Source organism: Pseudorca crassidens, chromosome 7, assembly GCF_039906515.1.
Source record: "Pseudorca crassidens isolate mPseCra1 chromosome 7, mPseCra1.hap1, whole genome shotgun sequence".
Classification (NCBI taxonomy): domain Eukaryota; kingdom Metazoa; phylum Chordata; class Mammalia; order Artiodactyla; family Delphinidae; genus Pseudorca; species Pseudorca crassidens.
In genome coordinates, this window is record NC_090302.1 from 32,517,799 (window position 1) to 32,541,684 (window position 23,886).

Here is a 23,886-nt window from a genome sequence, read left to right on the forward strand (position 1 = left end):
TACAGTAGGTTCTCATCAGTTATCTATTTTATACATAGTATTAATAGTGTATATATGTCAATTCCAATCTCCCAATTTGTTCCATCACCTCTTCCCCCCTTGGTATCCATACGTTTGTTCTCTACCTCTGTGTCTCTATTTCTGCTTTGTAAGTAAGATTGTCTATACCAGCAAAATCTAATACACTTACTATCTGTCCCTTCACTAAAAAACTTTGCTGACTTTCTGATGTAGCTAACATCATATTAGTAATCTTAGTGACCTTTTACACTGTTGAATAATGTTGATTAACATTGGATTTGTCAGTAATGGTCAATAAAAGCCCAAAGTCTATGTCATATGAACTGCTATCAAGCCACATCTTTTTTTTTAACATCTTTATTAGAGTATAATTGCTTTACAATGGTGTGTTATTTTCTGCTTTATAACAAAGTGAATCAGCTATACATACACATATATCCCCATATCTCTTCCCTCTTGCTTCTCCCTCCCTCTCACTCTCCCTATCCCACCCCTCTAAGTGGTCACAAAGCACAGAGCTGATCTCCCTGTGCTATGTGGCTGCTTCCCACTGCTATCTGTTTTACATTTGGTAGTGTATGTATGTCCATGCCACTCTCTCACTTTGTCCCAGCTTACCCTTCCCCCTCCCTGTGTCCTCAAGTCCATTCTCTAGTAGGTCTGTGTCTTTATTCCCACCTTGACCCTAGGTTCTTCATGACCATTTTTTTTTCTTTTTTTTAGATTCCATATATATGTGTTAGCATACAGTATTTGTTTTTCTCTTACTTACTTCACTATGTATTACAGATTCTAGGTCCATCCACCTCACTACAAATAACTCAGTTTCGTTTCTTTTTATAAGCCACATCTTCTTGACTCTTAGATTGAAACAATCAATATAGTGTGAATCAAAGAGCAGAGTTTAAATTTATTCTTGATAAAATTCAGCTTGTCATTTCATAATTTTTTTGTCCAGTGTGTTGATAATGCCTTTGTCTTCATGTCCAATGCATCCCACTTTTGAGGTGGGCCAGGGTGAGCCCTCATGTGAGGTAAGATTCAAAAGCCTGGGCCCAGATTATAGAGTGGTCAGAAGTAGATCTAACCTGAGGACAAGTTCAACATGAGGACCCACGAGAAGAGTTAAGGGTCAAGGTCAAAGAAATCATGTCCGTCATCATTGTGATGGACAAAGGCAGAGCAAGAGGTCAGAGGATGAATTAATGCAGAAGTAGGACTAGAAGTGAGGTTAACATGAGGGCAAGGCAAGAGTTCTGGATTTTGTCTGTTAAGAGGGCAAGGGTGCCCAGAGCGCTCTCTTCCTGGATGCTGGCTACAAGAAGTAATTACATTTAGATGCGTTCTTGAGGGTGGGGCCTCCATGATGGGATTAGTATATTTACAGGAAGAGGAAGAGACCAGAGTTCACTCCCTCTGTCTGAGAGAGTGTGAAGGCAGACATCTGCAAGCCAAGAAAAGGGATCTTACCAGGAATGGAATCTGCCGGCACCTTGATCTTGGAACCCCTTAGCCTCCAGCACTGTGAGACATAAATGTCTGTTGTGTAACCCACTTAGTCAATAGTATTTTGTTATAGCAACCTGAGTTAAGACAAATGTCATCAATTTTACCTTTTTAAAAAATGTGATAAAAATCACATGACATAAAATTTACCATCTTAACCATTTTTAAGTGTACAGTTCAGTAGTATTAAGTTCATTCACATTGTTGTCCAACAGATCTCCAAATCTTTTTGATCTTTCAAAACCGAAATTATATACCCATTAAACAACTCATTTCCTCTCAGTTTTACTTTTTAAAACAAAAAATTATCAAAGCAGCTAAAGAGAAACACCACCAGATATTTAAGAAAGTGTACTTCAAAAGCAAAAAATAAAGTAGATGCAATTTGGCATATTTTCATTGCTTGCTAATTAGTATCCTCTTTTCCACTTAAGTCTTTGAAGAGAAAGAGTGTAATTCCTTCTCCCATTTACATATTTGAGCGTTGAGAGCTTCAGGGGCTGGGACCCAGAATTTTGACTCTTGGTAGAAGGATCCCACTTAGTGTCCTTCACAGCTATGACTGGCACGTGGAAGAAACCTCAGAGGAGGACGTGTCTCTTCTCTGGTGGCATGCCCCAAAGGCTTATTTTTAAAGAACTGATTCCTAATGTCTTCCTTCTTGCTACTGAAGAAATTCCCTAGGGTTTTAGAATTCTTTCTTCCCAGAAGAGGATTTTTTCATACTTTTTTCATATTCTTTCTTACTCACACTCTTTTTTTTTTCATATTTCTTCCATACGGCTTGACCAAAGCCCATAGAGGAGATTGCTATCACATGCATTCCACATTTTCAAGCATGAAACCTGGTCAGTATATTTGCCCTGATGAGAAAGGACTCTCCAGTTCCTAAAAGTTATTTGCAGTTCTCCAGTTTATCTACTAAACAATTTCTCCATATGTACAATTCTCCTGTAAATTTTGGTATTTTAAAAAAAATTATTTTTAAATATTTATTTATTTTGGCTGCTCTGGGTCTCAGTTGCGGCATGTGGGATCTTCATTACGGCATGTGGACTCCTAGTTGCAGTATGCAAACTCTTAGCTGTGGCATGCATGCGGGATCTAGTTCCCTGATCAGGGATAGAACCCGGGCCCCCTGCATTGGGAGCAAGGAGTCTTACCCACTGGACCAGCAGGGAAGTCCCAGTGGTTGTTTTTTTAAAATATAGATTGCTCTTTGAAAGTGCTAGGAGTTATTGATCTTTACATACACACTGCAACTTTTTAAAGTGGAAATAGTTTTATATTCTCTGAAAATATATGATGTAAAAAAATTCAGAGGTTAGAATCCAAATAAAAGTCCTACTGCAATCATACTCTGAGATTATCCTTTATGCCTTAAAAACGAAAGCAACAGGGCTTCCCTGGTAGCGCAGTGGTTGAGAGTCCGCCTGCCGATGCAGGGGACACGGGTTCGTGCCCCGGTCTGGGAAGATCCCACATGCCGCTCTCTGGAGCCTGTGCTCCGCAACGGGAGAGGCCACAACAGTGAGAGGCCCGTGTACCGCAAAAAACAAAAAACAAAAAACGAAAGCAACAAATATTTAAAGAGAATTTAACAAGAGCCTTTTTGTATCAGTTCAACAGAATGTGTTTACCATATCCATGAGCTGCTGTAGAATGTGACATTGTTTTTGAAGTTGTGTGGTTGAGGACCAAGATTCCAGAGTCAGAGAGACGTGGACTTGACTGAAGTCTCTACCACTTACTAGCTGTGTACCCTGGAGCAACTTACTTTATTTCTCTTATGCTCAGTGTCCTCATCTTTGATGTAAGGATGATAATAATCTTCGGTGTAGGGATAATTACTCACAGGCTTGTGGGATGATGTGATGTAGAACATCTGAGTGCCTAGCATTAGTGCCTGTGATATAGCAGTTGCTCAATATTGGTGGTATCATAATTACTGTATCAGTTTTTAAATTTTTAGTTGTGGTAAAATACATATAACAAAATTTACACTTAACAGTTTTTAAGTGTACAGTTCAGTGGTATTAAGAACATTCACATTATTATATAACCATCACCACCATCCCTATACTAATTGTTAATATGGTTTTAATGCCCTCTCCTGAAGAAAAAAAAAAAAAGCATGAATTTACCTCTTCTGTGTGAGGCTTTGTCAGAATAGACTCCTTCCTAGTCTCTCAAAATCTTTTGAAACATGGTCAAATCTGTCTGTGTCTGTATTTTGAAAACCCCTTCGTGTGAAGTGTTCAAGGCATTGGACTGATTCTGGTGTTACCTTGTATTTGTAGCTTTAAAGGTGGGGGCTAAACAGACCTGCTCAGCTACTCTAGGGTAAAAGTAATTCCCAGATGCCCTCACTGACACTTTGCAGTATCTTCCTCAGCTGATGTTTCTGACTGCTGCTGGCCTAGGCTGTGCTAATGGAGGTTTATAAAGGCCTTCACAATTCCTATGGTAACCCAGGAGAAAGGCTGTTGCCATGGGGACTAGTCAAGCCTATATAAACCTTCCATCCCCATCAGACAGATGAGAATGATGTGAGAATGAATCCTTTACTAGTTCACCTTCTGAAATTGCTAACAATTACCTCTGTTTTAGGAAAAGGATTCATCATTTCTTTCAGGTGGAAACTCATTCACATTTTCAGCTTGAAAGAAGTATTATTTAAAAGCTTTCTTGATCTTGGTTTCAACCAAAGTCACCCAGAGAATGAAATGGCTGGTGATGAAACCACTTCAAAATTTCTGCACTGTTATCAGCCACTAAATAACATTTGTCACAAGCATGTGAACTCCATTTTGTTTTAAAAGAATAATATGTTTTTTTGAAATATATTAACCCTAAGCATATGTCTATTAATGCATTTTCACATTGTTTTATAATTGATTCTAGAAGAATCTGAGCTCCCCAAAGACAGGGTCTATGCTTTATTTACCTCCATGACCCCAACATCTAACCCGTTATGTTGCAATATGAGGGATTCAGCAAATGAATGAATGAATCAGTCTATCAATGTACACCCTCATGTTGATGATGGTAGAGATAGTGGGTATTGGTGTTCAAGTGTGTAATAGAAGCTACCTGTAAAACATTTATTCATTTATTAAAAGACAGTTTGTTAATGCTTCCCAGTTTCATTTATTCAACAATGGCACAGTTCCTGCTTTTAATTCATGGAGCTAATCTTTAGGTATATAACACTGAACAGGACAAAGTCCCCATCTTCCTGGAGCTCCTGGTCTGCAGGCAGAGACAGACATAAACTGCTGTCAGAGTAAAATGAGATTGGTGTTAGAGTAGAAGCATAATCACCAAAACCATATTTAATTAAGACTGGGGCTCAGGGAGAGAGAAGATGAAGTTTGAGCTGGACCTTGATGGATCAGTAGGAGTTTTATAGGGAGATGAGGCAGGTAAAAGGTGGTTGTGTGGGAAGGATGAGATGAACCATTTAAGGCAGCAGGAAGAGCATATGTTTAAGAACATAGCACATTGAGGGAGTGGTAAAACTTCTGAGGTGACTGAAATATAGATTTTATGAAGGATGAGGCAGGAGGCTGACCTGTAGCCAGATTATTATGAGTCTAATATGCTATTCTTACCCGCATCCTCCTCGTGGGAAAGTGGGCACTGAGAGCCTGGGCCTGGTGTGGGGATCTGGATGTCAGAGCTGCATGAGGACCTTCCCCCAGATATGGGGCGGAGAGGGCCCACAGAGTACTTCCAGGAAGTAAGGCAGGCCCAAGCCCAGAGTTACAGCATGAGAAGGTCCACCATTCAGAGGGTCAAAGGACCAGACCTGACCTTGGCATAGCCAAGAGGAGTGGCAGCGTTGGAGAAGGTGGCCAGGAGGTTGGGTCTGATGTTAGAGCCAGTTCTCTTTTAGAGGGTGCTTATGCTCCTGCCTGCAGCTGGCCTGAATTGGGACAACACTAAGGACTTTAAAGATTTTTTTCAGTAGAGATCAGACATATTCACAGAATTCATATCTGTGTTTTACAGACATCCTTCTAATGCAGGCAATAAGTAAGATGGGCAGAAGGGGAAAACCTGGAGCTAGGAGCAGAGGTCCAGGGAGAAATCAGCAAATAGCTCTAGCATGGAGAAGGGAGACGAGTTCTCTCCTTCTTTTCTTTCAAATATTTACTGATCACTTATTTGCTGTGAGTTGTGCTAAGTTCTAGGAATGCAGAGATATATAAGATACGGGCCTGCCCAGGAGTTTCTCTGAGTCTGCTGAGAGAGATGCTCACGTAAAATACGAATCATTATGTAGTCTGGTATATCAAGAAGTGTATCAGGTAGGCTTGGCACATGGCTGGCTTTTAAACCCTTATTGAAAGAATGAATTGATTAGAATTGACAGTTGTTTAATGTTTGCTGTAGAGGGCAAGAGAGAGGAAGTGGTTGAAGATAATCTGATGTAGTTTCTGTAACAGAGCAGATGGTGAGCCAAGAAGGCAGAACTATAGGAAGAATATTGGGCAGCAGGGAAGACCATGCTTCCAGTGCTATCATAATAAGGAAGCAAATTTCAGGCTGGTGGGAAAGATATCTTGGAGGCCGAGGTTCTTATATGCTTACTTTTTGAAGTGTAAGTTAATCTGGGTCTTGCCTATATGAAGGACACATGCAAAAGGTGGCTACTAGCCATTCTGTCAGCAAGAGATAATAATTTTGCTTTGGCTTCTCTCAGTCTATCCCTCTTTAGCGTTCATCTTTCCAGTTTGTATAACCCTGGATAGTTAAAGCATTCCCATATGCATCACTTTCATTACTTAGCCGTTTGAGGGTTGTGTGGTATTGTGGAAAGTGCGTAAAATTAGGGATCAAAGGCATTAAGTTCAAAACCCACCTTATCACTCATTACCTGTGTGACTTGGGCCAATATTTAATCCTTTCTGAGTTCAACTTTCTTCCATGTAAAGTGGGAATAATAAGTGCCCTGCTTCCCTCCCAGGATTCTTATAAATAACAAATGAAAAATGTTTTGTGAAGTGTAAAGTTCAGTGCAGCCAAGAGTTGCCATCATTACTTGGGAAGCTCTTTCCTTACTTTCTTTAGTTGTGCTGCATCTTTCTCAAGTAATACGTAAAACAGACACCATGAGCTTTTTCCTTACCTTAAGCTGACACTGTAAGAGTCAGGGATTGGTGATGGTGTAAAGCTCAGGGATTGAGTAAAGACATCTATGGTCTGTTTTGCACATTACTTGACCCTCCTCTCCAAAAAGGGCAGAAAATTTGTTTTTTTTTAAACTACATTAAACTGTGCCCAATTTAAACTGCTTCATCCAAATGTCACACATTTAGGGTAGAAATAGGAATGATGGAAGGAAGCTACACAAAGGAAGATTTTATTCAATAATAATAAAAAAAGTCCTCACAATTAGGGTAGCAAAAAACTTGGAGGGACTTCCTGAAGTGGCACTGAGTGGTTCCTGGCATATCATGGAGAGTTCTTAATAAATTATTACCTATCATTTATCTTACAGTTATTTCATAGAATTCCAGAGTAAGAAGGTACCAAGGATGCACTGCCCTTATCAAAATGATTTAGAAAGTGTTATCTCTTTTTCTACACCCCAGAAGAAATTATATAAAATTGGTGTCATTTCTTTCTTAAATGTTTAGGATAATTTATATCTGGGCATGGAGTTTTCTTTGTGGAATATTTTTTAATAGCATATTCAATTTATTTAATAGAAATAGAATTTTCACATTTCTAAAATTCATTTTGTTTCTGTTTTAGAAAGCTGTGCTCTAGGAATTTATCTATTTCATCAAAGTTTTCAGATTTATTGGCACAAAATTTTTCATAATACCTTGTTCCTATCATTTTTATTCCTGTAGGTTCAGTAGTGATGTACTCTCTTTTGTTCCTGATACAGCAAATTTGTCCATACTTCTTTTTACTTAATGAATCTTGCCAGGAGTTTATCAATTTTATCAGTCTTTTCAAGGAAACATACTTTGGTTTTGTTCATTCTGTTTTTTGTGTATTTGTTTTCTATTTCATTAATTTCTCCTCTTTATTGTTTTCTTCCTTCTTTTTAGAGTTTACTTTGCTGTTCTTTATTCTAAGTTCTTCAGATAGATACAAAGGTCATTGATTTTTAGTTATTATTTTCTAATATAAGCTTTTAGATTTATTTTCCTCTCAGTACAGTTATTTTTTCTTTTTCAGTACAGTTTTAACTTAACCTCTCCCAAGTTTTCATATGCTGTATAATTTTTATCATTCAATTAAACATACGTTTTAATTTCCATTATCATTACTTCTTTGACCCATGAGTGTTATAAGAATTATATTGCTTAATTTCCAAATATAGGGGAATTTTTGAGTCATCTTTTCATAACTGATATCTAAATTCCACTGTGGTCAGAAAACATGCTTTATTTCAATTATTTCAAATTTGTTAAAGCTTATGGTTTAGCATATGTCAATTTTAGTAACTGCTCCTCATGCACTTCAAAAGAGCGTATATTCCATCTTTGTCTGCAGTGTTCTATATATTTCAATTAGGTTAAATTTGTTAATTGCATTAGTTAGGTCTTCTTTGTTTTTACTGATTTTTTCCTGCTATTTGTTATTCTGAGAAGTATATTAAGTTTTCCATAATGATGCACATTTAGCTATTTATTTTCATTCTGTAAAATTTAGCCTTATTTTGAAACTATATTATTGGGTGCATACAAATTTAGAAATTGTTATATCTTCCTGGTATAACAAACTTTTATTATTATCAAAAGTATCTGTTATTTCTGGCAATGATTTTTTTCTAAAAATTTACTTTGTCTGATATTTACATAGCTGTATCAACTATCTTTTGGTTAGTGTTTGTATGATATAGCTTCTCTATCCTTTTACCTTTAATCTTTCTCTGTACCTATATTTAAAACTCTTATAAGCACCTATGAATAAATTTTATATTTTGTTTTTATTGTTTCTAATCTTTGTCTTCTAATAAAAGTATTTAGTATTTATATTTATGTAAATTATATATTTATATATATTTTAGTTTATGCCTATAATTAAAATTTTTTTCTATTCTCCCTGTTTTATGGTTTTTTTTTTCTTTTTCCCCACTTTTGGATTAGCAAACTTCTTTTATTGTTACTGTTACATTTTCACTCTCTATTAGTTTGTATGTAGGATACTCTTCTACATACCCTCAAAACAAACATCAAAATCCATAGGCTCCTTTAGAAATTTTCTAATTGTCTTAATAATGTCTTTTACAGATCCAGGATACAATCAAGGTCTTGTGTTGCATTTAGTCATCTTGTCACTTTAGTCTGGAATAGTTCTTTACTCTTCCCTTATCTTTCATGACATTGGCATTTTTGAAGAGTTTAGTCCCATAATTTTGTAGAATGTTTCCCAATTTGGATTTCTCTAATTCTTCTAATGATTAGATTCAGGTTATGTATGTTTGTCAGGAAAATCATAAAAGCATTGACATGTTTGTTCTGTTCCATGCATCACACATCAGGTGGCATGTAATGTTGATTTATTCCATTACTGGTGATGTTTGGTTTTGTCACTTGGTTAAGATGGTGTCTGCAAGGTTATCCACTCTAAGATTGATTAATAATGAGGGACCTTCAAGATGGTGGAGGAGTAAGACGTGGAGATCACCTACCTCCCCACAAATACATCAGAAATACATCTACATGTGGAACAACTCTTACAGAACACCTACTGAACACTGGCAGAAGACCTCAGACTTCCCAAAAGGCAAGAAACTCCCCATGTACCTGGGTAGGGCAAAAGAAAAAAGAAAAAACAGAGACAACAGGATAGGGACGGGACGTGCACCTCTGGGAGAGAGCTGTGAAGGAGGAAAAGTTTCCACACACTAGGAGGCCCCTTCACTGGCAGAGACGGGGGATGGGCGGGGGGGAGAAGCTTCAGAGCCAAGGAGGAGAGCACAGCAACAGGGGTGCAGGGCGCAAAGTGGAGAGAATCCCGCACAGAGGATTGGTGCCGACCAGCACTCACTAGCCGGAGAGGCCTGTCTGCTCGGCAGCCAGGGTGGGTGGGGGCTAGGAGCTGAGGCTCGGGCTTCAGAGGTCAGATCCCAGGGAGAGGACTGGAGTTGGCTGCATGAACACAGCCGGAAGAGGGCTACTGCACCACAGCTAGCTGGGAGGGAGTACAAGAAAAGGTCTGGAGCTGCCTAAAAGGCAAGAACCATTGTTTGGGGATGCACGAGGAGAGGGGATTCAGAGCACCGCCTAAATGAGCTCCAGAGACAGGTGTGAGCCGCGGCTATCAGCATGGACACCTGGCATGAAACGCTCAGGCTGCTACTGCAGCCACCAAGAAGACTGTGTGCAAGCACAGGTCACTATCCACGCCTCCCCTCCCGGGAGCCTGTGCACCCCGCCACTGCCAGGGTCCCGTGATCCAGGGACAGCTTCCCCGGGAGAACACACTGTGTGCCTCAGGCTGTTGAAACATCATGCTGGCCTCTGCCACTGCAGGCTCGCCCCTCCCTCCCCCCAGCCTGAGTGAGCCAGAGACCCCTAATCAGCTGCTACTTTAACCCTGTCCTGTCTGGGCGGGGGAACAGACACCCTCAGGCAACCTACATGCAGAGGAGGGGCAAAATCCAAAGAACCCCAGGAGCTGTGCAAACAAAGAAGAGAAAGGGAAACTTCTCCCAGCAGCCTCAGGAGCAGCAGATTAAATCTTGACAATCAACTTGATGTACCCTGCACCTATGGAATACCTGAAGAGACAAGGAATCATCCAAAATTGAGGTGGTGGACTTTGGGAGCAACTATAGACTTGGGGTTTGCTTTCTGAATCTAAATTGTTTCTGGTTTTATGTTTATCTTAGTCTAGTATTTAGAGCTTATTATCATTGGTAGATTTGTTTATTGATTTGGTTGCTCTCTTTATTTTATATATATATATTTTTTTTTTCCTTTTTCTCTTTTTCTGAGTATGTATGTGTATGCTTCTTTGTATGGTTTTGTCTGTATACCTTTGCTTTTACCATTTGTCCTAGGGTTCTGCCTGTCCGTTTTCTTGGGGTTTTGGGGGTTAGTTTTCAGCGCTTGTTACCATTGGTGGATTTGTTTTTTCGTTTGGTTGCTCTCTTCTTTCTTTCTTTTTTTAAATAACTTTTTTATTTTTAATATTTTTAAAAATTCTTTATTTTAATAACTTTATTTTATTTTTTCTTTCTTTCTTTCTTTTTCTCACTTTTCTTCTGAGCCGTGTGGCTGACAGGGTCTTGGTGCTCCAGCTGGGTGTCAATCCTGAGCCTCTGAGGTGGGAGAGCCAATTTCAGGACATTTATCCACCAGAGACCTCCCAGCCCCATGTAATATCAAACAGTAAAAGGTCTCCCAGAGATCTCCATCTCAACGCTATGACCCAGCTCCACTCAATGACCAGCAAGCTACAGTGCTGGTTACCCCATGCCAAACAACTAGCAAGACAGGAATACAACCCCATCCATTAGCAGGGAGGTTGCCTAAAATCATAATAAGTTCACAGACACCTCAAAACACACCACCAAATGCACTCTTGCCCACCAGAAAGACAAGATCCAGCCTCATCCACCAGAGCACAGGCACCAGTCCCCTCCACCAGGAACGCTACACAACCAACTGAGCCAACCTTACCCACTGGGGGCAGACACCAAAAACAATGGGAACTATGAACCTGCAGCCTGCGAAAAGGAGACGCCACACACAGTAAGATAAGCAAAATGAGAAGACAGAGAAATGGCGCAGCAGATGAGGGAGCAAGGTAAAAACCCAACAGACCAAACAAATGAAGAGGAAATAGGCAGTCTGCCTGCAAAAGAATTCAGAGTAATGATAGTAAAGATGATCCAAAATCTTGGAAATACAATGGAGAAAATACAAGAAACGTTTAACAAGGACCTAGAAGAACTAAAGAGCAAACAAACAATGATGAACAACACAGTAAATGAAATTAAAAATTCTCTAGAAGGAATCAACAGCAGAATAACTGAGGCAGAAGAACAGATAAGTGACTGGGCAGATAAAATAGTAGAAATAACTACCACAGAGCAGAATAAAGAAAAAAGAATGAAAAGAAATGAGGACAGTCTCAGAGACCTCTGGCACAGCATTAAACGCACTATCGTTCAAATTACAAGGGTCCCAGAAGAAGAAGAGAAAAAGAAAGGGACTGAGAAAATATTTGAAGAGATTATAGTTGAAACTTCCCTAATATGGGAAACGAAATAGTCAATCAAGTCCAGGAAGCTCAGAGGGTCCCATACAGGATAAACTCAAGGAGAAACATGCCAAGACACATATTAATCAAACTATCAAAAATAAATACAAAGAAAACATATTAAAAGCAGCAAGGGAAAAACAACAAATAACACACAAGGGAATCCCCATAAGGTTAACAGCTGAACTTTCAGCAGAACCTCTGCAAGCCAGAAGGGAGTGGCAGAACATATTTAAAGTGATGAAAGGGAAAAAACTACAACCAAGATTACTGTACCCAGCAAGGATCTCATTCAGATTTGACGGAGAAGTTAAAATCTTAACAGGCAAGCAAAAGCTAAGAGAATTCAGTGCCACCAAACCAGCTTTACAACAAATGCTAAAGGAATTCTCTAGGCAGGAAACACAGGAGAAGGAAAAGACCTACATTAACAAACCCAAAACAATTAAGAAAATGGTAACAGGTACATACATATGGATAACAACCTTAAATGTAAATGGATTAAGTGCTCCAACCAAAAGACAGACGGGCTCAATGGATACAAAAACTAGACCCGTACATATGCTGTCTACAAGAGACCCACTTGAGACCTAGGGACATACAGACTGAAAGTGAGGGGATGGAAAAAGATATTTCGTGCAAATGGAAATCAAAAGAAAGCTGGAGTAGCATTTCTCATATCAGACAAAATAGACTTTAAAATAAAGACTATTGCAAGAGACAAAGAAGGACACTACATAATGATCAAGGGATCAATCCAAGAAGAAAATATAACAATTGTGAATATTTATGCACCCAAAATAGGAGCACCTCAATACATAAGGCAAATGCTAACAGCCATAAAAGGGGAAAGAGACAGTAACACATTCATAGTAGGGGACTTTAACACCCCACTTTCACCAATGGACAGATCATCCAAAATGAAACTAAATAAGGAAACACAAGCTTTAAATGGTGCATTAAACAAGATGGACTTAATTGATATTTATAAGACATTCCATCCAAAAACAACAGAATACACTTTCTTCTCAACTGCTCATGGAACATTCTCCAGGACAGATCATATCTTGGGTCACAAATCAAGCCTTGGTAAATTTAAGGAAATTGAAATCGTATCAGGAATCTTTTCTGACAACAACGCTATGAGACTAGATATCAATTACAGGAAAAAAAATCTGTAAAAAACACAAACACATGGAGGCTAAACAGTACACTATTAAATAACCAAGAGATCACTGAAGAAATCAAAGAGGAAATCAAAAATACCTAGAAACAAATGACAATGAAAACACAGTGAACCAAAACCTATGGGATGCAGCAAAAGCATTCTAAGAGGGAAGTTTATAGCAATACAATCCTACCTCAAGAAACAAGAAACATCTCAAACAACCTAACCTTACACCTAAAGCAGTTAGAGAAAGAAGAACAAAAAAACCCCAAAGTTAGCAGAAGGAAAGAAATCATAAAGGTCAGATCAGAAATAAATGAAGGAAATGATAGCAAAGATCAGTGAAACTAAAACCTGGTTCTTTGAGAAGATAAACAAAATTGATAAACCATTAGCCAGACTAATCAAGAAAAAAAGGGAGAAGACTCAAATCAATAGAATTAGAAATGAAAACAAAGTAACAACTGACACTGCAGAAATACATAGGATCATGAGAGATTACTACAAGCAACTCTATGCCAATAAAATGGACAACCAGGAAGAAATGGACAAATTCTTAGAAAAGCACAACCTTCCAAGACTGAACCAGGAAGAAAAAGAAAATATAAACAGACCAATCACAAGCACTAAAATTGAAACTGTGATTGAAAATCTTTCAACAAACAAAAGCCCAGGACCAGATGGCTTCACAGGTGAATTCTATCAACATTTAGAGAAGAGCTAACACCTATCCTTCTCAAAGTCTTCCAAAATATAGCAGAGGGAGGAACACTCCCAAACTCATCCTATGTGGCCACATCACCCTGATACCAAAACCAGACAAAGATGTCAGAAAAAAGGAAAACTACAGGCCAATATCACTGATGAACATAGATGCAAATATCCTCAACCAAATAGTAGCAAACGGAATTGAACAGCACATTAAAAGGATCAAACACCTTGATCAAGTGGGGTTTATCCCAGGAATGGAAGAATTCTTCAATATATGCAAATGAATCAATGTGATACACCATATTAACAAATTGAAGAATAAAAACCATATGATCATCTCAATAGATGCAGAGAAAGCTTTCGACAAAATTCAACACCGATTTATGATAAAAACCCTGCAGAAAGTAGGTATAGAGGGAACTTTCCTCAACATAATGAAGGCCATATATGACAAACCCACATCCAACATCATTCTCAGTGGAGGAAAACTGAAACCATTTCCACTAAGATCAGGAACAAGACAAGGTTGCCCACTCTCAGCACTATTATTCAACATAGTTTTGGAAGTTTTAGCCACAGCAGTCAGAGATGAAAAAGAAATAAAAGGAATCCAAATAGAAAAAAAACAAGTAAGGCTGTCACTGTTTACAAATGACATGATACTATACATAGAGAATCCTAAATATGCTACCAGAAAACTACTAGAGCTAATCAAAGAATTTGGTAAAGTAGCAGGATACAAAATTAATGCACAGAAATCTCTTGCATTCCTATATCCTAATGATGAAAAATATGAAAGAGAAATTAAGGAAACACTCCCATTTACCACTGCAACAAAAAGAATAAAATACCTAGGAGTAAACTTACCTAAGGAGACAAAAGACCTGTATGCAGAATTCTATAAGACACTGATGAAAGAAATTAAAGATGATACAAACAGATGGAGAGACACACCATGTTCTTGGATTTGAAGAAGGAATGTTGTGAAAATGACTATACTACCCAAAGCAATCTACAGATTCAATGCAATCCCTGTCAAACTACCAATGGCATTTTTCACAGAACTGGAACAAAAAATTTCTCAATTTGTATGGAAACACAAAAGACCCAGAATAGCCAAAGCAATCTTGAGAACAAAAAACAGAGCTGGAGGAATCAGGCTCCCTGACTTCAGACTATACTACAAAGCTACAGTAATCAAGACAGTATGGTACTGGCACAAAATCAGAAATATAGATCAATGGAACAGGATAGAAAGCTCAGAGATAAACCCACGCACATATGGTCACCTTATCTTTGATAAAGGAGGTAAAAATATACAATGGGGAAAAGACAGCCTCTTCAATAAGTGGTGCTGGGAAAACTGAACAGCAACCTGCAAAATATTGAAATTAGAACACTCCCTAACACAAACACAAAAATAAACTCAAAATGGATTAAAGACCTAAATGTAAGGCCAGACACTGTAAACCTCTTAGAGGAAAACATAGGCAGAACACTCTATGACATATATCACAGCAAGGTCCTTTTTGACGCACCGCCTAGAGAAATAGAAATACAAACAAAAGTAAACAAATGGGACCTAATGAAACTTAAAAGCTTTTGCACAGCAAAGGAAAGCATAAAGAAGATGAAAAGGCAACTCTCAGAGTGGGAGAATATATTTGCAAATTAAGCAACTGACAAAGGATTAATCTCCAAAATTTACAAGAAGTTCATGCAGCTCAATATCAACAACACAAACAACCCAATCCAAAAATGTGCAGAAGACCTAAATAGACGTTTCTCCAAAGAAGATATACAGATTGCCAACAAACACATGAAAGGATGCTCAACATCACTAATCATTAGAGAAATGCAAATCAAAACTACAATGAAGTATCACCTCACACTAGTCAGAATGGCCATCATCAGAAAATCTACAAACAGTAAATGCTGGAGAGGGTGTGGAGAAAAAGAAACTGACTTGCACTGTTTGTGGGAATGTAAATTGATACAGCCACTATGGAGAACAGTATGGAGTTTCCTCAAAAAACTAAAAATAGAACTACTGTATGACCCAGCAAATCCCACTACTGGGCATATACCCTGAGAAAACCATAATTCAAAAAGAGTCATGTATCACAATGTTCATTGCAGCTCTATTTACAATAGCCAGGACATGGAAGCAACCTAAGTGTCCGTCGACAGATGAATGGATAAAGAAAATGTGGCACATATATACAATGGAATATTACTCAGCCATAAAAAGAAACGAAATTGAGTTATTTGTAGTGAGGTGGATGGACTTGGAGTCTGTCATACAGAGTGAAGTAAGTTAGGAAGAGAAAAACAAATACCACATGCTAACACATATATATGGAATCTAAAAAAAAAAAAAGTTCTGAAGAACCTAAGGGCAGGACAGGAATAAAGATGCAGACGTAGAGAGTGGACTTGAGGACGGGGGGATGGGGAAGTGTAAGCTTGGACGAAGTGAGAGAGTCACATGGATATATATACACCACCAAATGTAGAACAGCTAGTGAGAAGCAGTTGCATAGCACAGGGAGATCAGCTCGGTGCTTTGTGACCACCTAGGGTGGTCGGATTGGGAGGATAGCGTGGAGACGCAGGAGGCAGGAGATATGGGGATATATGTATATGTATAGCTGATTCACTATGTTATAAAGCAGAAAGTAACCCACCATTGTAAAGGAATTATACTCCAATAAAGATGTTAAAAAAAAGATTAATAAATAGTGATTTTGTCGTTAATGAATAAGTATTTTGTATTCACTAATTGATAAATATTTTATGGGGTTATACCTTGGGATGAAATATCCTGTTCCCGTTAAATTTTCACCCATTAATGTAAGCATCCATTGATCATTTTGCCTGAATTATTACTCTGATAGTTACCAAATGACAATTTTCTAACTTTTATTATTCTGTATTTATTAGTTGGTATTCTAAGGTACAGTTTTTCCCTCTCTCCCATTTATTTTTTATTCATTCGTTTGTGTCAGTATGAATTACTAGATTATAATTTTATTTAATGAGTTATAATCTATGATTGTCAATAGTTATTTTGATGCTCATATTTTCCCTGATTTTGGCAAGCATGGGTATGGGTGTTTGGGAGACTAGAGACAGGTGGAAGGAGGGAACCCTTTCAAGCTAGCCTTCTGTAATTTTGACACGTTCCCAAGATTTTTGAGCACTTTCTTACTTTCTAGAACCACAAGATGTTCCTGACTCATCTTGTATTTTCGTTGTCCTAGCCCTGGAATCCTCTATCTTTCCAATGGGCTCTGATTCCTTTTATCAGAGAATATTAATATGATCATTGCTACTGGTATATCATGGATTCTAGACCCACTTGGTGGAAGTAGCTAGGAAATGTATTCATGTACACACCTTCACAGACTCACATAAATTATATCGATCTGTATGAAATGTCATGAGTTCACATTGATACATCCACCAACCCAACATCCTTTCCATATTTGAAACTCTTTTCTCTGACAGTGAGAAATCTGGGTCCCGTTATCCTCAATATATTTGCTTATTTACTAAATAACCCTGTATGTAACCACTCCTAGCCCATATGGTGTCTTTGTATGAAGTAGAAAAATATGTCCCTTCTGAGTAAATTCCACGTGTCCCAGGATGCATGGCTTTTTGAGTGAGAAGCTGGATTTCAGGCCCCACTAACCCCTCAGCTGGTTGCCTTTGTGCAGTGAACAACGTTCATAACCTACAGCAACCCTGTCACTTTCAGTCTGTCTGCCTGACAGTTGTTCCTTAATTCTTCTTTTAGTATAATTAAAATTTATGTGTGACACTGACAGAAATGGCACAAATAAAAAGCAATTTGAGTCCAATAAGCTATTTTATTTTATTTTTAGCTAACTAGTATTTATAGGTATTTACTTTTACCTAGTCTAGTGTGTGGTTTCTTCAAAGTTACTCGTATTCTTAGGAATAGAGGGCTCAGGAAAATTTGGATGTGTAACTCCTCTCTGCTAAGCCCTGATGTTACTGTAGCTGGCACATGGCATATGTTTGGGCTGAGAAGGTTTAGAAAAGATAAAGTTAGGGGGAAAGCTCTGACAAATAAACAAGGTTGGGAAGATGTGACATATTGGGATGGGGAGAGAGAGTACTAAATATACCCATCTGATAATATATAGATGGAAGTTGAAGGGACCGTGATTGGTCTATAGAGAATTTTAAGGGGATTATGCAATTCTTTAATTTCTTCCTTTTCCAGTTTTCTGATAAGCACTCAAATAGAGGGAAAGAAATTTTTTATTGTCCAACTTTAATGTTATTGCCTTCTTGAAATCTTCCGTAATGTCTACTGTATTTCCATAGTCCTAGCCTCAAATCATGGCAGAAATTTGGTTATGAGGTGACACAAATCTGAGATAGAGTGGAGAGGAAAGAGTCATCTAGGATCAAAGAGGGCACAGTGACAACAGTAAAAAATAGCTAGTACGTATTGGGCACTTACTTGGTGCCAAGCACTGTTCTATATGCTTTCCATGTGTTCCCTCATTTTAGCTCATAACTGCACGATAAGTAAGGTATTATGACTGTCATCCCTGTGGCACAGAGGAGGTAAAAGACTCAGAGATGTTGAGTAACTTGCTCAGGGTCAGATGGTTATCGAGGGGTGACGTGCATTCTCCAACCAGCAAGTAAACCCAGGTAGCCTGACCCTGGGGCTTAATAAGTGTACTGTGCTGCCTCTGCCAGTGGGCAGGGGAACTGAGGTCACCCAGTAGTTACCTTTCCTCCAGGAATCCTTGACTGTCTAGAAGCAAAGTTGGTTTTCAGAGGCCGACCAAGCATGGGTATGGATGTTTGGGGGGCTGGAGGCAGGTAATGAGAGGGTGTTTCCAATGACAGAACGAGGGCTAGACAGAGACAAGTGGGTGCTTTTGAAGAGGAGAATCTCTAAATATTTAATATTTTAGAAGGTTCAGGGAGAAACTGATTTTCTGGTAGTAAAAATGGTGTGCCTCTTTATGTTAAAAATGAGACTACTCAGTGTATCCTAACAATTTTATTTATTTAGAATTGTCTAGGAATTATGATTGTTCAGAATCAGATCAGCTTTGGGGGAGGTATATTAAAGTGTTCATATTTTTTTTTGATAGGTAAGAAGTGGATTTATTTAGAGAGAAACACACTCCACAGACAGAGTGTGGGCCATCTCAGAAAGTGAGAAAGGCACCAGGGTATGGGGTTGTCAGTTTTTATAGAACTGGGTAATTTCATAGGCTAATGAGTGCTATTTTCATAGGCTAAAATTGCTGGAGGAGTATTCCATCTATTTTAGGAAGGGGCAGGGATTTCCAGGAATTGGGCCACCGCCCACTTTTTGATCCTTATGGTTGGTCTTGGAACTGTCATGGCACCTGTGGGTGTGTCATTTAGCTTGTTGATGTGAGTGTATACTGAGGCTCAAGGTCTAGTGGAAGTTGACTTGTCCGCCATCTTGGACCCATTTGGTTCTGATCAGTTTATGTCATGTCCTCGGGCTATGTCATTCTTTCAAAGGTTGTGCCCTGCCTCCTTCCCTCCTGTTTTATTTCCCCCTCAGAGAGTTTACTCCCATATTCTTACGGGAAGCAGAAGGGTGATGGTCTGTCTTCGGTAACTGCTTCAAGGCTGAGTAGGGGCATCAACCTTGTCTGTCAGGGAGTAAAAATCTCCGATGCCTGATCTAGGGGCTCCAGGGGCAGGGCAGCTCCTTGTTTTAAGTCAGTATGGGCTGGAATCCTCACATAGCCATCATCTTGGTGTGGAACTGTTGTAATTGTTTCCATAGCCTTTCTGTGAATCTCTTTGATGATGAAGCACTTTTTGTAACAGCATCAGAGTACAAAAATATCTATAAATGACAAAAGACTTAAAAATCATGGTTAAACATCTGATTACAGTGTAATCGATAAAGAAACTTGGTCACAATAACCAGAATTACGAATTATTACATTTAACTTAACATACCAAATAATCCTAGTTATATATTTCTCTTTAAGATACCTCAGGGGACCTATAAAGTACCCTAAAGTTAGCTGGAAATCAAAAGAAACTTAATTAAAATTTGATATTTGGGAAGTTTGTCAAAAAGTTTTAAAACACTTGATCAAATAAGATCATAGGTCACTGTGAGACAATACTTATTCCTTAACCAAAGTTACAAAAGATCTCAAAAGCAAATACAAGTCACTTAAAGGCAAAGAAACTCACACAATCTGTTGTCAAAAGCAGCATTTCAAGAATACTTTGGAGGAAGAAACCAAATCCAGTCTTGTGCTGGCCCATTCCTAACAAAATCCATTTACCCAACTAAATTCAATCCAGTCTTAGAAAATTCTGATCATGCGTAACTCTTTTCAGTATTTTTCATTCTTCACACCTTCTCTTACTAAAAACACATATCTTACTTTTCTTAAAAGTTTTTTTCACATTGAATTACTTTTCTTGTTGACAAATTTGTAACAGATAGAATAAGGTCTTATTTGACCTCTAGTAAACCTAGGTACAACAGAAGTAATATAGTTAGCATTGATGACTCTAACACGCCTATATTAATCAAACCAACAAGTTTAAGCCACCTTCAATAGCAGATATCAGTTTAGTATTAAATATTTTCCAGATGACATGAACCTGAAATTTATTCTGGCCAGATTGTTTTCTATTTCTGAGTATTTACATAAGGGCTTAATTTTAAAAAAACAATTAAGTAGAGCTCTTTTACGATTAATTTTTGGCAATACCATATACCTACAATGCACATATAAATACATATGAACACACAAACAAACACAGAGGCCTCATAGTTCCCATTCCAAAATTTCAGCCCTAAGTCAGGTACAACATAAAAGCCATCAGTTACAAGGGGTTGGATTCAAATTGGGCTTCTAGCAGATGGAACAGATCAATCTAGCAGATGGAACTAGTGTTTACAGACAAGACACTTAAGATTTCTATTTATCCTTGACAAGTCAAGTTCTAAATTACTTTACCCTCTTCTTAAAATTTGCAGTTTAAAAAGATGGCAGAGAGAAGAGTTCCTGAGAAGACCAGATAGGACATTTGCATCTCAAAGGTACAGGCAAGTTCCTCCTGAGATGACTTTGTTTCCCCTTTGTTTAATATTTGCAAGCCTCTTAAGATAAATAGGGGAGGTTTGAGGAGTGGTAAAAGGATTCCTGGGTTTTGGATTATTTTTGGAGCCACACCTCTGGCCCTATAAAGACTACATTTGTAAGACAAGGACAGTTTTGTTTTCTTTGTCAAAGAATTGGGTGGTTACCTCAATGATACTGAAGGACTGACATACCCATTCACCTAAGTTGGAAAGTTTTACTTTTCCTCATTTAGCTTAGGGGAGAAGGCCTCTTCCAAAATTCCTGTCAGGCTCTGAATATCAGCTATGGTCAGTTTAGTCAGACCAGTGGCCTCCTATTTTGATAATCTACTTACAAACATTTTTAAGGATCTTCCCTACGTTTAAGAAATTTGTACCTTATATTTAGACACTGTGTAACCCTTTTTACTTAATAATCACCAGCTGGATATCTTTGGCTAAGCCCAGAACCTCGATATTCCACATTCCAGGGTCTACTATGGCTTCTATTTTAGCTTCAGATTTTATCTGTTCTTTTTTGCTTTTTGTTAGAACCATTTGGTGATGAGGGTGGTTCCCTTGCCCCTCGAGAAACAGAGTGACCCCTAACATAGTTAATAAATCACTTCCCACTAAAGGGATGGGACAGTCAGGCACAAACAGAAAGGCATGTAATAACAGCTGGCCGTTGATCTTGCACAAAAGGAGTTCCAGGGAAGTGTGCCTGTGTCTCTTCCCTGACAACCCAATTACGTATTCCTTATGATTGCCAGAGTTTCCAGTCCTTTGGGTTAAGATCAAGAAGGTTGCACCAGTGTCTATAAGAAATTCTATCAAGTGGCCCGCCACATCAATGACCACCCAAGGCTCGACATTAGTTATGTAGTTGGTATCTCTAGGCAGAGCCACTTTCGGCTTTGGGCCCCTTCAGTCTTCTGATTGCAAAACCATCAATAGCCGAGGGGCCCCCTTCGCTCTCTGGCATCTGGGGCATTCCCTCTTCCAATGCCCTGGCTGTATGCAAAGGGCACATCGATCACAATCCTCACTCCAGTGCCCTTTTTGTCCACACAGGGTATGCTGGCCTTGTATGGGTACCCATGGGCCTTGTGGTCTGCCAGGGCCAGATTGGTCCAGAAAAACCGGCTTCCCCTTTAGTGGTCTCTGAGTGGACAAAGCCACTGCAATCATTTGGGCCTTTTTCATATTTCTCTGGGTGCGTTCAGTCTTTTTGGCCATATCCCTATTACTGAAAACCAAATAAGCCAATTGGGACAAAACAATCACTGGAGTCTGAGGACCAGCAGTTGCTTTCTGAATTTCACGCCTGATGTCTGGGGCAGACTGAGCTATGAAATGCATAGTCAAAAGGACCTGTACCTAGCAGGAGGAGGGATCCACGTTTGTTCAGGATCCATGGCCCTGTAGGGTGGGTCAGTTAAAATGTCCTCTGTGTCCTTCCTAGAGTTATCCCTCTGAGCTATACACACCTTAAATTCCTTTTGGATTTCATTGCCTAGATGCAAGGCCATGAAAATTTGAATATACGGTACTTCACTTCATTTTAAATTTCCTAACTCATACTGTGGCCAAACCTGATTACATAACCTAATAAGTTTTTTCCTTTTAATTCCTGTTGTCCACATCTTTCCCAATCCCAGAGTATATGGCCCAGAGGGGTATTGGTTGGGATTGATGCAGCCTGACCCACTTCATACAAGCCTGAGGTGACGTCTCTAACTCCCAGGCTATCCAAAATTCCACTCTTAAGTCAAAATCCACTGCGCAATTTGGTCAGAAGATTTGCACTTATGATTTTAGACGCTATCCCTTCCAAGGTAGTCTCCCAGCCAGTGTTAGTTCCCAAAAAGTCGCCAAAAAAATGTCACAGAAGACATCCCCAACAGTGTTGACGATGAGCAGGCGTTGGTCTAGCTATCAGTTGGGAATAAAGGGTCAGCATTTGTAAGGGTCAGAGGGAGAGGAGTAAAAGCAATAAAGAGTACACCTTGGTGGTCACACAGGTCTTCTGGGGTTAACAGAAGAAAGAAAGAAATAGAGCAGGAATGAATAAGAACACAAGAATGTAGGAGAAAAACCTCAGCGTCAAGGAGAAGAGTATAGAGATGAACAATTCTGTCCTGGACCTGCTGTTGGATGTGCGTAAGTATACGGGGTTGACCTGCCAGTCAAAAATGAGCAGACAGCAGCAGAGCTTCCTCCCCAGTGTGCCTGGTTTGTGGCATCCCATGGGCCTCTGTAGGACCAAGACCTAACTCTCAAACATTTTCTTACCTTATCACTGTCCCTTCGTGGTCACCAGCTGAAATCGTGCACCTCAGATTGAGACTTGAACCCACACGGCCGGGACTCAAACCCGGCCAAAACCCAGACTGGGATTCAAACCCACACTGCTGGGACTCGAACCCACGCTGTTGGGACTCGAACCCAGCCAAAACCCACAGTCTTCCAACTGAGATCACACACCTGGTTTCAGGACTTAATGAAGCTCAGGTTCTTGATGTCTCATCGCAGAAAGAATTCAGTGAGAGGCAAAGTAATAGGTAAGAAGTGGATTTATTTAGAGAGAAACACACTCCACAGACAGAGGGCGGGCCATCTCAGAAGGTGAGAAAGGCCAAGTGTTTACATTTGAAATAATAAAATGAATCCCTCATTCCCAGTGAACGGCACTGCACCGTGAACTATTTGGTTTTAACTGGCTGGTCTCAGAGTTGGTGGTGTATCCAGTAGTTTCACCGTATACTTTGCACATGCAAAAAATGAAAATGCTCACCTTGGATTGGCTAACGCCAGTTGAGAACACTTTTTAAATTTCTATTCCAATGTGTTAACGTTGTTTTCAGCGGGTCCAACTTACATTTTGCCAGTTATTTAAAGGATCATGTAGAAACCTGAGTTTTCAGGTGCCATATTACTATTTTTCTAATGTTTTATCATCCCTTATAGATTGGTATCCCAAGCAGCTAGAGCTAGAACAGGTTATAGCAGGCTGTAAGAAGTCTCAATGTTAATCTCTTCTAACAAACTCATGAAAGTTTGAATCCTTTCCTTAGATATGATCAGTAGGCTGAGCAACCTTAGCAGCTGTGGTGAG

The 23,886-nt window shown here is 39.1% G+C and overlaps 1 long non-coding RNA gene across 4 annotated transcripts in view; it reads left to right on the plus strand.

Moving 5' to 3' along the window:
• The window catches only part of LOC137227638 (uncharacterized), a 619,814-nt gene that overhangs the window by 281,256 nt on the left and 314,672 nt on the right, over positions 1 to 23,886 (plus strand). For all 4 annotated transcript variants that reach the window (XR_010944939.1, XR_010944941.1, XR_010944942.1 and 1 more), the window contains exon 4: positions 20,685 to 20,747. This is a non-coding gene — a long non-coding RNA (uncharacterized lncRNA). The remainder of the gene's footprint in view (positions 1 to 20,684; positions 20,748 to 23,886) is intronic.